The following is a 15,172-nucleotide window of genomic DNA, read 5'->3' on the forward strand; positions in this document are numbered from 1 at the left end:
TTTTTGATGGAATCTTTTGGATGTTCCATATAGAGTATCCTGTCGTCTGTGAAGAGTGAAAGTTTTACTTCCTCCTGGCCAATTTGGATGCCTTTTCTTTGTGTTGCCTGATTTCTGAGGCTAGGACTTCTAGTACTATGTTGAATAACCGTGGGGAGAGTAGTGTCCTGTTCCTGACCTTAGGGTGAAAGCTCTCAGTTTTCTCCCACTGAGGATGATACTAGCCGTGGGTCTTCCGTATACATTCGAAACATTAAGAACATTTCCTCCTAAAGCAGAATACACATTCTTCTAGAGTACACATGCAACATTCTCTAGAACAGATCACATACTGGGTCACAAATTAGCCCTCAAGAAGTTCAAAAAGAACTTGTTTTATGATCTTGAGGTATGATCTTTCTATCCCTACTTTCTTGAGGGTTTTACCAAGAAACGATACTGTATTTTGTCAAATGCTTTCTCTGTGTCTGAGAGGATCATATGGTTCTTGTCCTTTATTAATGTGATGTATCACACTAATTTACAAATATTGAACTAGCCCTGCATCCTAGGTATAAATCCCACTTGGTCATGGTAATTCTTTTAATGCACTGTTGGATCCTGTTGGCTAGTATCTTGTTGAGAATTTTTGCTTCCATGTTTATCAGGGATATTGGTCTATAGTTCTTTTTTAGTGGGGTCTTTGGTTTTGGGATCAAGGTAATGCTGGCCTCACAGCATGAGATTGGAAGTTTTCATTTCTATTTTTTGAACAGCTTCAAAAGAATAGGAGTTAACTCTTTAAATGTTTGGTAGAATTCCCTTGGAAAGCCATCCAGCCATGGACTCTTGTTTTTTGGGAGGCTTTAGATTATTGATTCTATTTCTTTACTGGTTACAGGTCTGTCCAAATTCTCTATTTCTTCCTGTTTCAGTTTTGAGCTCTTCATTCTGTTACCTTAGTCTACATCTGTATTTATGCCAGTATCACACTGTTTTGAAGTAGTGTATCTTTGTAGTATCTTTGTATTATCTTTGTAGTAAATTTGGAAGGAAGTAAATTTTGCAAACAGGAAGTGAGACTTTCAATATTTTTCTTTTTCTAGATTATTTTGGCTACTTGGGGTCCCTTGAGATTCCATAGGAAGTTTCCTATATATGTTAATTTATAGAGTAACAGCTATATATGTTAACTTATAGATGGAATTTCCTATATTTGTTAAAAGCATCACTGGAATTTTGATAGGCATTGCATTGACTCTGTAGATTACTTTGCATAGTATTGACAAATCTCATTTTTCAATCCATTTAACCCTGTTGATCTATTTACTTATTTCATCTTCCATTTCTTTCAGAGATGTTTTGTAGTTTTCAGTTTTTATTTTATTGCATTTAGCTTTATTGTGCTTTACAGATACAGTATTTTTTATAGCTGAAGGTTTATGGCAGACTTGCTTAAGGTAGGGTTTTCAGCACCAGTTTTCCAATAGCATTTGCTCACTTTGTGTCTCTGTATCACATTTTGGTAATTCTTGGCAATGTTTTAATTTTTCATTATTATACTTATGATCTGTAATGAAAGATCTTTGATCTTACTATTGTAACTGTTTGGGGGCGCCATGAACTGCACCCAGTAAGGTGACAATCTTAATGGATAAATGTTGGGTGTGTTTTGATTGCTACACCAACCATCTGTGTCCCCACCTCCCATCTCCTTCTCTCTCGTTGGACCTCCTTATTCTGAGACAGAACAATGTTGAAATTAATAACCTCACAATGGCCTCTGAGCGTTCAAGTGGAAGGAAGAGTCACACATCTCTCACTTTAAGTCAGAAGCTAGAAACGATTAAGCTTAGTGAGGAAGGCATATTGAAAACCAAGATAGGCCAAAAAGCTAGGCCTTTTGTGCCAGTTAGCCAAATTACGAATGCAAAGGAAAGTTCTTGAAGAAATTAACAGTGCTACTCCAGAGATAAATGATAATAAATCCTTGTTGCTGATGTGGAGAAAGTGTTAGTGGTCTGGGCAGAAGATCAAATCAGCCACAATGTCCCTTAAGCCTAATCCAGAGAAAGACCCTAACTCTCCTCAATTCTAGTAAGGCTGAGAGAGGTGAGGAAGCTATAGAAGAAAAGCTTGAAGCTAGCAAAGAGTGGTTCATGAGGTTAACAGAAACCAAGGCCACGATGTAAAAGTGCAAGGTGAAGCAGCAAGTGCTGATGTAGAAGCTGCAGCAAATTATCCAGAAGACTGAGCTAAGACAATGAAGGTGCCTACATTAAACAAAAGATTTCAATATAGATGAAACAGACTTCTCTATTGGAAGAAGATGCCATCTAGGACTTTGAAAGCTAGAGGAGAGAAGTCAGTGCCTGGCTTCAAAGCTTCAAAGGACAGGATGAAACCCTTGTTAGGGGCTAATGTAGCTGGTGACCTGAGTTGACGCTAATGCTTATTTACCATTCTAAAAATCCTAGGGCCATTAAGAATTATGCTAAATCTACTCTGCCTGTTCTCTAGAAATGGAACAACAAAGCCTAGATGACAACACATCTGTTTACAGTATGGTTTGCTGTATATTTGAAACCCATCATTGAGAACTGCTCAGAAAAAAAGATTCCTTCCAAAATATTACTGCTCATTGACAATACACCTAGTTATCCAAGAGCTCTGATGGAGATGTACAAGATGTTTTCATGCCTACTAACATCTGTTCTGCAGCCCATAGATCAAGAGTGATGTTAATTTTGAAGTCTTATTATTTGAGAAATACATTTTGTAAGGCTATAGCTGCTACAGATAGCAATTCCTCTGATGGATCTGGGCAAAGTACATTGAAAACCTTCTTGAAAAGCATTCACCATTCTAGACATCATTAAGAACATCCATGATTCATAGGAAGAGGTCAAAATATCAACACCAACAGGAGTTTGAAAGTTGATTCCAATCCTAATGGATGATATTGAGGGGTTCAAGACTTCAGTAGAAGTAACTGCAGATGTGGTGAAATAGCAAGAGAACTAGAATTAGAAGTGAGGCCTGAATATGTGACTGGATTGCTGCAATCTCATGAAAAAAATTTAATGGATGAAAAGCTGCTTCTTACAGATGAGCAAACAATCGTGTGGATGGTTTCATGAGGTAGAATCTACTTCTAGTGCAGATGCTGTGAAAACTGTTGAAATGACAAAGGATTTAGAATATCACATAAACTTAGATGATAAAGCAATGGAAAGGCTTAAGAAGAACTGACTCCCAATTTTGAAGTGTTCTATGGGTAAAATCAAACAGCAGTAAATACTACAGAGAAATTGTTCGTGAATGAATCGAGGCAGCCAACTTCACTGTCTTAAATTGCCACAGCCACTCCAATCTTTAAGACCTTCTGCCAGCAAAATAAATTAGTACTTCCTGAAAGCTCACATGGTTAGCATTTCCTTAGCAAGAAGTATTTTTTAGTTAAGGTACGTGGCTTGTTTTTTAGACACAACGCTATTTTACACTTGGTAAAAGTACAGCATAGTGTAACTTTCGTACTGAGAAACCAGGATGTTCATTTGATTTGCTTTATTGAGCTATTTGCTGCGGTGGTCTGGAGCTAAAACTGTAGCATCTCTGAAATATGCCTAGACAAGACTTTAATGTGTTGATTTTGCATCCTGCAGTTTTGCTGTATTTATTCTAACAATTTTGTGCAGAACCTATTTAGAGTTTTCCAGATATAAAATGTTTTTTAGTGAACAATTTTACTACTTCCTTTTCAGTTTGGATGACTTTTATTTTTTCTTGCCTAATAGCTCTGGACAGAATTCCCAATACATAAATGGAAGTGGCAAAGCTGGTATCCTGATATTTAAGAGGAAAATTTTCCAATCTTTCATTGTAATGTTTGCTGTGGTTTCATATATGGCCTTTACTATGTTGAGATAGCTTCCTTCTATTCCTAGTTGAGTGTTTTTATCATGAAAGGTTTGTTGAATTTTGTCAAATGGTCTTTCTGCGTCTTACTGACATGTGTTTTCCCCCTTTGTTCTGTTAATATGTGGTTTATTATATTGATTTCATATTTTGAGCCATCCTTGCATTCGAAGGATCCCACCACTTTGTCATGATATGTAGTCTTCTTAATAGGTTACTGAATTTGCAATTACTGAGGATTTTTTGCATCAATGTTCATAAGGGATATTCTATAATTTTTCTGTTGTAGTACCCTTTTCTAGCTTAGGTATCAGGATGCTAGCCTCCTATAATGAGTTAGAAAGTGTTCCCTCTTCAGTTTTCTGAAAGAGTTTGAGGATTGGTGCTAATTCTTTAAATGTTTGGTAGAATTCACCAGTGAAGTCATATGGTCCTGGGCTTTTCACAAGAGGTTTTTAATTTCTGATCCAGTCTCTCTCTGGACATAGGTCTTCATATTTTGTTTCTTTGTGATTCAGTCTTGGGTAGGTAATGTTTCTAGGAATTTGTCCAATTTATTGATGTATAATTCATCTAGGTTAGACAATTTATTGATGTACAGTTGCTCATAGTATTCTCTTATAATCCTTTTACTTCTACAAAATTGGTTGTAATGGCCCCACTTTCATTTGATTTTTTTCTTAGTCTTGTTAATGGTTCTTCAATTTTGTTGATCTTCTCAAAGAACCAATTTTTTTCATTTTTCTGTTCTTATTTTTGCTCTAATCTTTTAATACTTCCTGCTAGTTGTGGATTTAGTAGTTTTATTATGTTAGTTCCTTAAGTCTCAAAGTTGGATTGTTGGTATTTGATCTTTACAAATGTGTGTACAGTTTATATATTTCCTTTTAGCACTGTTTTCACAGCATCCCATTTTGGCGTTTTTATTTCCATGTCTTGAGACATGAAATTTCTAATTTCTCTTGTGATTTCTTCTTTGACCCACTATTTAAGAGTTACCCAGTTTTCCTTCTGATTTCTAGTTTCATTGCATTGTGTCTGGAAAAGATACTTTGTATGGCTCGTCTTAAAATTTATTGACTTGTTTTATGAGCTTGCACATGGTCTGTCTTGGAGAATGTTCCATGCACATTTGAGAAGAATGAATTTTCTGCTCTTATTGTGTAGAATGATCTGTATGCTAGGTCCAGTTGGCCTAACAGTGTTGCTCAAGACTTCATTTCTTTACTGATCTGGCATAGTTGTTTTATTATTAATAGTGGGGTACTGAAGTCTCTTATTGTAGGACTATTTCTACCTTCAATACTGTAAATGTTTGCTTCATATATTTTGGAACTCTCATATTTGGTGCTTGCATGTTTTGTAAGTTATATCTTATTAGCAAATTAATTTTATCAATTTTTGATATCCTTGTGTCTTGCAAATTTTTGACTTAGTTTGTCAGATATTATAGCCAATCCTGTTCTGTTTGCATGAACTGTTTTTCCCATCCTTTCACGTTGAATGCATATGTCCATAGATCTAAAGTGAGTCTCCTGCAGACAGCATATAGTTGGATCCTGTTTTAAAAATTCATCCTGCCAGCGTTTGCCTTTGATTGGGAATGTCATCTCTTTAAAGTAATCACAGATAAGGACTTACTTTGCAATTTTGTTATGTTTTCTGTATCTTAACAGCTTCACTGTTTCTCATTTATCTTCCTTTGTATTTAATTTTTTGTACTGCTACATTTTTCTTCTCATTTTCTTTTATTTTTGTTCCCTAGTTTTCTTTGTTATAATTTTAAGATGTTCTCTGTAATCTCTCTGGTAACCACAATCTATTTTAAATTAGTACCAACTTCTGTCACATAAAAAATTCTATTGTACAGTTTTACCCTTCTGTTACTAATTTCACAAATTACATATTATATGTATATCCATTAACATGGATTTATAATTATTTTTATGCATTTTAAATCCTTTAGAAGAGAACCAAAATTGTAATACTGGTTTTCATATTGTGTTTACCTGTGTATTTTGGTATATGTTTGAGTTATTAAGGCCTTCTATCTCTACTTAAGAGACTTCGTTTCTTGGAAGGCCAATATAGTGGTAATGGACTCCATCAGCTTTTGTTATGTGGAAATCTTGTAATTTCTTCATTTTTGAAGGACAGTGTTGACAATGTTTCTTGGTTTACTTTCATTCAGCACTACTGCTTCCGACCTCCTAAACTTCTGCTAAAAAACCCACTGATAATCCAGTCGCTTTTATGTTACAAATCACTGTTCTCTTGCTACTTTCAAAATGCTCTTTTTGCTTTCAACAGTTTGATTATAATGTGTCTTTTGGTGTGGTCTGTGGGTTCCTTTGGGTTAACATACTTGGGAGTTCACTGAGCTGCTTGAATTTGTACCTTCATCTCTCTCCTCAAATTTGGGAAGTTTTCTGCCACTATTTCTTAAATTTTGGTGCAGCTCTCTTTTGCTTCTGGGGCTCCCACGAGGGAAGCTTCAACCTTTTAATGGTGGCCCATACGCGCTTTTCAGATTTCCAAAATTTTTTGTTCTCCTGAGACCAAATAACTTGAGTTGACTGGTTTTCCTGATTCTTCTCTTGAAGTATTGTTAAGCCCGAGGCAACTTTTCATTTTTCAGCCACAGAATTTGATTTTTTCTAAAAAGATTCCTATCTTAGTTGATACTAATTTTGTTCATGTTTTCAGTTTAGTATTTTAGCACATTGATGACAGTTTGAAGTCTTTAATACGTCTAATGCCCGTTTGTTAAATAAAGGAGGTTTCTTGCCACATTATTTTCTTCCTGTGAATAGGTAGGCCATGTTTTTCTGTTTCTTTATATGCTTTGTGATCTTTTGCTGAAAATGAGGCATCTGGAAAAATAACCATCCCTTCCAGCCTTTCCATGCTGGCCCTGTGCCAGGGAAGACCTTCACTAACTTGCAGTGTCCGAGCTCTCAAGTCTTCTCTGGGCACGTCTCCCCCGCGGCTGTGTATTGTTTTTTATCCCCACTTCAGACGCGCCTTTTATATGTCTTAGTTTTCTAGTTTTCTCCCTGCTTCTCAGGACCTTACATGTTCTCATTCCTGTATCCATAATTTCTTGCCCCGTCATCATCGGGTCTGTGGCATCCCTGCAGCTTTTATGAGCAGTGCCTTCCTCTTTCTGCAGCTTTCCCCAGCCTTTGATCTACGTTATACCACTTTTCCCTGAGCCAAATTAGAAGAAAAGGAGTTCTTTAGGCAGCCGTAGACACATTGGAATGTTGCAAATAAGCCCTGCCCTGTTCCCTATTTCAGAAGGATCACTGGGAGCTGGAAGCTTTCTCCTCACCATGCCACACTGTGGAGGGGTTCGAGAAAGGGTGAATAAAAACATCAGGAAACTTTGAAAGTGACCTTGTCTTGATTGGGCATTTGTTCAGTTGCTGTACCAGTGCCTATTTTCTGGAAGCCCTATCAAGTTTTTTTCCATGTAGGAATGAGGGCCTGGAGCTTCCTAGTCTGCAACCTTGTTCTCATTTTCTTTGTACATGGTATGTAACACAATCACCATGCAAAAATCAAATGTATCGTGTAATTAATGAATTATTTTAAAGCAGTCAGGCTTAATCCAGTGCAAGAAACAGCACATGATCATCACTCCAGAACCACTCTACTTACCCATCTGTAATCAAAGCACCCATATTGTCCCCCACCACTTCCACAAAGGTGACCATTCCAACTTTGTAGGTAATCACATCCTGCATTGCCTTTGAGCTTTAACACTATATGTTCCTAAATACTATGTATTAGTTTTAACTGTGTATAAATGAAATATTATGTAATCCTTTTAAAGAATAAAGTCTTCTGGGGTGCCTGGGTGGCTAAGTAGGTTGTATCTGACTTCAGCTAAGGTCATGATCTCACGGTTCACCCACATCGAGCTTTGCACTTACAGTGCAGAGTTGCTTCAGGTTCTTTGGTCTCTCAATCTCTGCCCCTCCCCTGCTCACGTGCTCTCTTAAACATTAAAAAAATTTCAAGACTAAAGTCTTTTAAAATCATTGTAAGATACTATTCTTTATAAATGTAGTTCAGTCTTTTCCATTGTATACTATTCCATTACATGAACATACTGCTATTGATTTAAACTGTTTTTGACAGAGTTAGGAGTAGAATTACTGGGACTTGGGCAATGTGTATCTTCAGAGTGGTTTTTAACAATTTTAAGCTCCTACCAGCACATAGGACACTGTTTTTATACATCCTAACACTTATTTTACACATTTTAGCTAACCTGATAGTACATTCCTTTTCATATATTGCCATTTGGATTTCTTCTAGTCTTAAGAATTAGTCAAATTCTTTTGTTACTTACATATTCTAGCTATGTCCATTGCAGGTTAGGTGATGAAACATAACTCATTTGCCCAAAATACCCAGTATGTTCTTGTGGTCCCAGGGTAAATAAAGCCCACTGAAGTGTAGGACTCACATTACCTGATTTCAAGACTTACTGAAAAGTTACTCAAGGCAGTGTGGTACTGCTGTGAGGCTAAACACAAATCAACAGGACAGAATAAAGAATTCAGAAGTAGACTGACACATTTTTGGTCAGTTTTCTACAAAAGTGCCAATTAACTGGGAGAAATAAGTCTTTTGTAAAACAAATGGTGTAGACTCAAGTGAATAAAAAAAAGAACTCCTACCTCAGGTCATATGCAAAATGTAACAGATTACAGACCTAAAAGTTAATTCTATCTAGCTGAAAGATAAGAAATGGAAGGTAGGCTTGCCTTCTATAATGTTTGCTAGTGTAGTTATTTTGTCAATAGGGCCATAAAAACATCTTAAAAATATGCATTTCCTTCAGTAGGATACAGACCTGAGCTCTGACCCATGTTAACCTAATTCTGTCAAAGAACAGATGATGTTTTATCTGTCTAGCTTGTTTGAATGATTAAGATAGTGTGCTGAGGTTGTAAGAGAATGCACTGTTATCATACTTAGTCACTCTGGTTCCAGTTGATCTCCAGCTTTCACTGAAGCCAATTTCAAAGAAGCAGACACTTGATATTCTAATCAAAATTCCTCCAGGTTCTTTTTAAGATTTAAAAATAGTTTTCCAAGAAAATTCCCTAATTTTCTAAGTAAATAAAATATTTCTGCTTGTCACAGTGGTGGATTAGAAGTTTGAGCCAATTCCCTGGGTAAGGTCAAGTAGAAAAACTAGACAAGAAATAACACCTACTTTAAGACTTCATAGAACCAAGATGGTATCATCAGCTCTAGAAGATGGAAATCCTGAGTGAGAATCTTGGTGTTTAGGGCATTTTCACCTGGAAATTGGGAGACCAAACAGCAATTTCAGTAAGTTTGTAGAACTAGGAGGATAAAGGTGGATATTGAATCTGCATGGGTGGAATCCTTGAAGAGTTTCAGTCTAGGAATAATGAGCTGGCCCTACCCAGGGGTAGCAGGCTAGCTTTGTGTATCATCCCTTAAATTGGATTAAGGTGATTCTGGCTTGCTAGTTTCCTAGGCAGCTAGAAGAAACAAAATCCTCTACAGAAAGGAAAAGTTCCTAGGCCTGAACTTCCTCATACAATTTCTTACATATGTCTAGAACACATAACCCCTGCACATTAGGAAATTGAGATCACATGAACAACTGGCAGGGAAAAAATCCCACACACAAGAGAAACAAGACCCACAGAGCTCATAGACCGTGGATTTATTAGTGACAGCTGAAAAGAACTATGGCACTACAGGAGTTTGAAAATGTCAATGGGTCAGCTGTAAACCATAAAAAGAAATCTAACAGATGGGATAAATTCTAGAATTGAAAAATTAAGTGAAATGAAATCAATGAACGAGTTTAGCATCAAATTATAGCCGTGAGGAGAGAATGTAAGGAGAAAATACACAGAATGGAGAAGCAAGAGGAGAGTGTGAGCCACATAAAGAGGGTTTGAGTCTCAGAAGGTGAATAAAGAGAATGGGGGAGAAGCAATATTTAAAGAGGTGACTGAGAACTTAAAAAATATTTTTGTGAGAGAGAGACGGCACATAAGTGGGGGAGGGGCAGAGAGAGATGGAGACAGAACCTGAAGCAGGCTCCAGGCTCTGAGCTGCCAGAGGGGCTCGAACTCACAAGCTGTGAGCTCATGACCTGAGCTGAAGTCAGAGGCTCAACTGACTGGGCCAGTCAGGCACCCCACAGAACTTTAAAAGTAGCTGCTGAAAACCAACAAGGTCAGCCAATCCAAACTAGGATACATTAGGATGAAAAAGACACATGATGCAAACATCTTAAGAAAGCTGATACAACACTATTATTAATCAGACAAAATAGGCTTTTAACAAGAAGTGTTACTGAAAATTTGATCTTTGCAAAAAACTGAAGGTTCAATATACCAGTAAAAGTTCCAGTCGTATTTAACGTCTAGTAATATGGGTTCAAAACAAAAAATTGACAGTTCGATGACTATTAGGCAAATCTGTTAGTAGCCTACAATTTAAAAAAATGTTTTCACTTATTTAAGAGAGTGGGGGGGGGGGGCAGGGCAGAGAGAGGGAGACAGAATCCCAAGCAGGATCTGCACTGTTGGGGCAGAGCTCAATGTGGGGCTTGAACCCATGGACTGTGAGATCATGACCTGAGCTGAAACCAAGGAGTCGGACGCTTAGCCAACTGAGCCACCCAGGCGCCCCAAAAGCCTACAATTTTAACACGTCATCCTCAGCAAATAAGTTTCAGATATATGTACACACACACACACACACACACACACGTTGACCATATGTTGGACTACAGAGCAAATTTCAACCACTTTCAAAGGGTTAAAGTCAGAGTATCTGACTACAATGTAATTAAGGTAGAAACTGATAATAAAAGGATAATAGCAAATTACATTTGAACATCAAGAAATGTATATCTAACCCATCGTTCAAAGAAAGTGCAACGGAAATTATACATTAAACTGAATGACAGTTCAAATCAAAACTTGTGAGAATGGAACTTAAGCTATATTTGGAGTAAATGTATCCCTATATTAGGAATTAAATTCCTATATTAGGAAAAGAAATCAACACATTAAAAGAACACCTCCTGTCCAAGGAAAGAGAAAAAAAAATGACACAAATTAATGAAATAAATATACTGTAGAAAATGTCAGCAAAGCCATATATCAGTCTCTTTGAAAGGGAAAAAAAAAGCTAACAAAATTGACTGAAAACTGCTGAAGAAAATGAGCAAGGTAATGAGGGAGAGAAGAGACAGACACCCATTAAGGATACAAGACAAAAAAAGAAAATCAATGTTAGGAACATTAAAAAAAAAGTGATATGAGCAACAGTTTTACATTAATCTATTTGAAAATGTAGATGAAATGGGCAAATTCCTTGTGAACCACAACTGAACAAAACGGACTTAAGGAAGTATAACACCAAATATTGCTAGGTCCGTAAAATAAATCTGTAATTAAAAACCTTTGCACAAAGCAAAGTCTAGGCCCAAATGGTTTTACCAGCAAATTCCATCAAACACTGTTCATTATTTCAAGCATGTAAATTTAGTTTAACACTGAGCCAAAAGTCTCTAATTCACTACATTAAAAGAATAAAGGAGAAAAATCAGAATCGTCACAGTAAGTGAAGAAAAAAAATCCACTTGATAAAATTCATTCATGGTAAAAACTCAGCAAGCATGTGGAGGAGTATCAATAACTTCCCATGTGAGACTGGGGGAAAGACACCAATGTTACCTTTTCTATGCAGTACTGTACTGGATATCCTAACCAGTGCAGAATAAGAAAATATGTAACCACCAGAAAGGGAGAGAGAAAACTGCCATTGTTCCTCAACTATGACAGCACATTTATAATAAACAATACATTTAACAGGTTGTTGAGTACAGTTTCAACATATAAAACCAAATTTTTTATATGCCTACAACTGAAAAAGTTTTCTGACATCAAAAATATACATTGTAATAAACTTACGAAATATACAAGGCCTATTTAAAAACTTATGTAAAACAGAAATTAAAGATGACCCAGACCTAAATAAATAGCCCATGTTCATAGAAGAATGCAGTATTTTAAAGGTGTTTATTTTCTCCAAATTATTCTACAGTTTCAATGCCCAATCAAAAGCCTGACAAGGTTTCTTTTTCTTTCCTTTCCTTCCTTCCTTCCCCTCCCCTCCCTCCCTCCCTTCATTTATTTTTTGTTTTTGGTGTTACTTAACAACCTGGTTCCAAAATTTATATAAAAAAGCAAAAGGCCATAAACAGCTAAGAGAAGATTAAAGAACAAGGTTGAGAAGGGAGGGGGACTTGCTTTACTGTATCTTAAATATCTTAAGGCTACATTAAGACAACAAACAAGGGGCGCCTGGGTGGCGCAGTCGGTTGAGCGTCCGACTTCAGCCAGGTCACGATCTCGCGGTCCGTGAGTTCGAGCCCCGCGTCAGGCTCTGGGCTGGTGGCTCGGAGCCTGGAGCCTGTTTCCGATTCTGTGTCTCCCTCTCTCTCTGCCCCTCCCCCATTCATGCTCTGTCTCTCTCTGTCCCAAAAATAAATAAAAAACGTTGAAGAACTCTAATATAACGTAGAGTCCGGAAACAGACTCAAATGGACACCTGACTTACTGCATAGGAGTACTGCAGAGGTGTAGGAAAAGGATGTTTTCCCCCAATAAATGGTAGAAAACTAGGTGTACGTATGCAAAACAAAAAGCATCTCAAAACAACCCACACTGTACGTGACAAATGAATTCCAGACAGACTACAAAGCTAAATATAAAACAAACTTTCTGGAAAAGAACACAAGAGACTATCTCAGAAGATTTTTTAAACAGGGCATAGAAAGCTACAGGCACCCAAAAGACTGAAAAATAAGACTACGTTAAAGTAATGAATTCCTAGGTGGTCTGCAACACAAATGAAGGGTCTATACACGAGATATATAAAGAACTACTACTAATACTACATTCGAAGAAAAACCAAGAGAAAAATGGACTAGAACCAAAACCTACATAAAAAGATTTCCAAATGGCCAACCTCCTCTTACAAAGGCAAATTAAAATGAGAAACCATTATTCATCCACCAGAAAGGGAGAATTAAAAAGACTGACGGATTAGGGTGTAAGAATTACAAGAATTTTCATATCCTCTTTAACAATTCTACTTCATTAGGTAAATACTCACCAAATATGTATGTATGGAAGGTCTAAGAAAGACGTAAAAGGATATTCCTATAGCATTATTTATAATCTCCTTAAATTGGAAACAACATAAATACCCACCAATAAGATGTGAGGTGGTGTGAAGGTAAAGGAACGGACACACACACAATACTATTTTGTCAATGAAAGCCATGCAGTTGCATGCATGCAACATTCTGGATAAATTTCATACAAACTGAGGAAAAGACGAATATAAAAAAAAACTTTGATTCCATCTACATTGTTCAAACTGTAGGTGCAGTGTGAGAAATACTTAAGTATTAGAACCAGAAATCAGTAATTACTGTGAAAGCTAGGAGAGTGTTTACCTTTTGGAGGCGAAGTGGGACAGGCCAGTGTCTGGGTAAGGGCATGAGGAAACTTCTGCTCTGGAGTTCTGGCACCGTTCTGTTCTCTTGACCTGGGTTGTAGTTACAGAGTTGCTTGCTCTGTGGCAATTCACTAAAGTATACAGTTTCGTGTTCTTCTCTGTTATATTTCACCATTACAAAAAAATTTACTTTACAAGAAACTTTGACGGATTTCTTTTGACTTAGGGACGCTCTGTCTGTTTCCTACCATCTCAATTGCAGGCTGCTGTTGAGCTCTCCATGTATCCACTACTCCGCCTACCTTAATTGAGGATTACACGCCGCAAGGTGGGTGTCTGACAAAACCCACATCAAGGAGCAGCAGTTCCAGCAAGATGAAGCCAGTTCTGGAGAGTGGTTGCACAACAATGTACTCAAAGTACTGAACTGTACATTTAAAAATGTACAGATGTAAGATGGTAAATTTAGGGTTTTCTGCCACAAATAAACAAAAAAAGGCATCTTTCATCTTATGGTCCCATAAGATAGGAAAGCAGTAATGCTCTGGAAGATGCTTTTATACTCTCTGGTCCTCTGGCCTCTGGCTCGTGGCTTAGGGACTCAAATGAAGTAAAACTACAAATGCACACTTGGGTAGGTAATAATGTTATGTCTGAAAACTGAACTTTTATCTTTGGATTTGCTGCCCCACTGCCTTATTTATACCCGAAAGCACTCAGCTTTGTTCGATTCTAAAATGTGGAACAAAAACTGTTTTATGGCCTAAAACTTCAAGGCTACGATCTTTAATACCTCCCTCTGTGATATCTGGTGTTAGTGATCACACATGAATTCAGAGATCTAAAGACTGTTTTGAGCCAATTACCGAATATTCCAACGTATTTAAACTACTATAATTTCACTTAGTGCTGTAATAAAACCACAAATGGGGTTACAGTATGGTGTTTTACTGAACCACTGAGCCAAAATGGTGTTCCCTAAAAGTGAGACGGGTGGAAGATCATCATTCTTGCTCTGAGAAAATTCTACAATGAAGACTGTGTAAGTAAGATCTAGACTCCTTTAAATGGAGATGAAGTTCCTACTTGGCTAGGTACGTTCCCCCCTTCACTCGTAAAGTCAAAATCTGATTTGAATTCTGAAGCAGAAAGAAGGAAAAATAAAACAGTAGGTCTAGACCCAACTAATTTAGGACTTTTTTTTCTACAACGCCCTCCCCCGCCATCTGTGGGGGAATACGTTCCAAGACCCCCAGTGGATGCCTAACCATGCGGACAGTACCCGACCCTCTATAATTGTTTTCTCCTACACATACATACCTATAATGAAGTTTCGTTTATAAATTAGGCACAGTGATTATCAACAAAATTATAAATTACGTAATAAAAATCTATGTGAATGTGGTCTCTCTCTCTCTCTCTCTCCCCCCGTCTCCAAACATCTTATTGTACCGTACTCACCCTTCTTGTGCTGATGTGAGAGAATAAAATACCTACGTGAGATGAAGTGAGGTGAATGACGCAGGTATTGTGAGGCATGTTAGGCTACTAGTGACCTCCTGAAGACGCATCATAAGGAGGATCATCTGCTTCTGGATCACAGTTGGCCTCGGGCAACAAACTGAGGAAAGCAAAACCACAAACCAGGAGGGAGGACTACTGTACGCATATTCTCTGAAACCTTTGTAAAAGTGAACAAGGAAGGAATTACATGTTTGGTACTCTGTAACTCCTT

This window comes from Lynx canadensis, chromosome C2 (assembly GCF_007474595.2).
Source record: "Lynx canadensis isolate LIC74 chromosome C2, mLynCan4.pri.v2, whole genome shotgun sequence".
NCBI lineage: Eukaryota > Metazoa > Chordata > Mammalia > Carnivora > Felidae > Lynx > Lynx canadensis.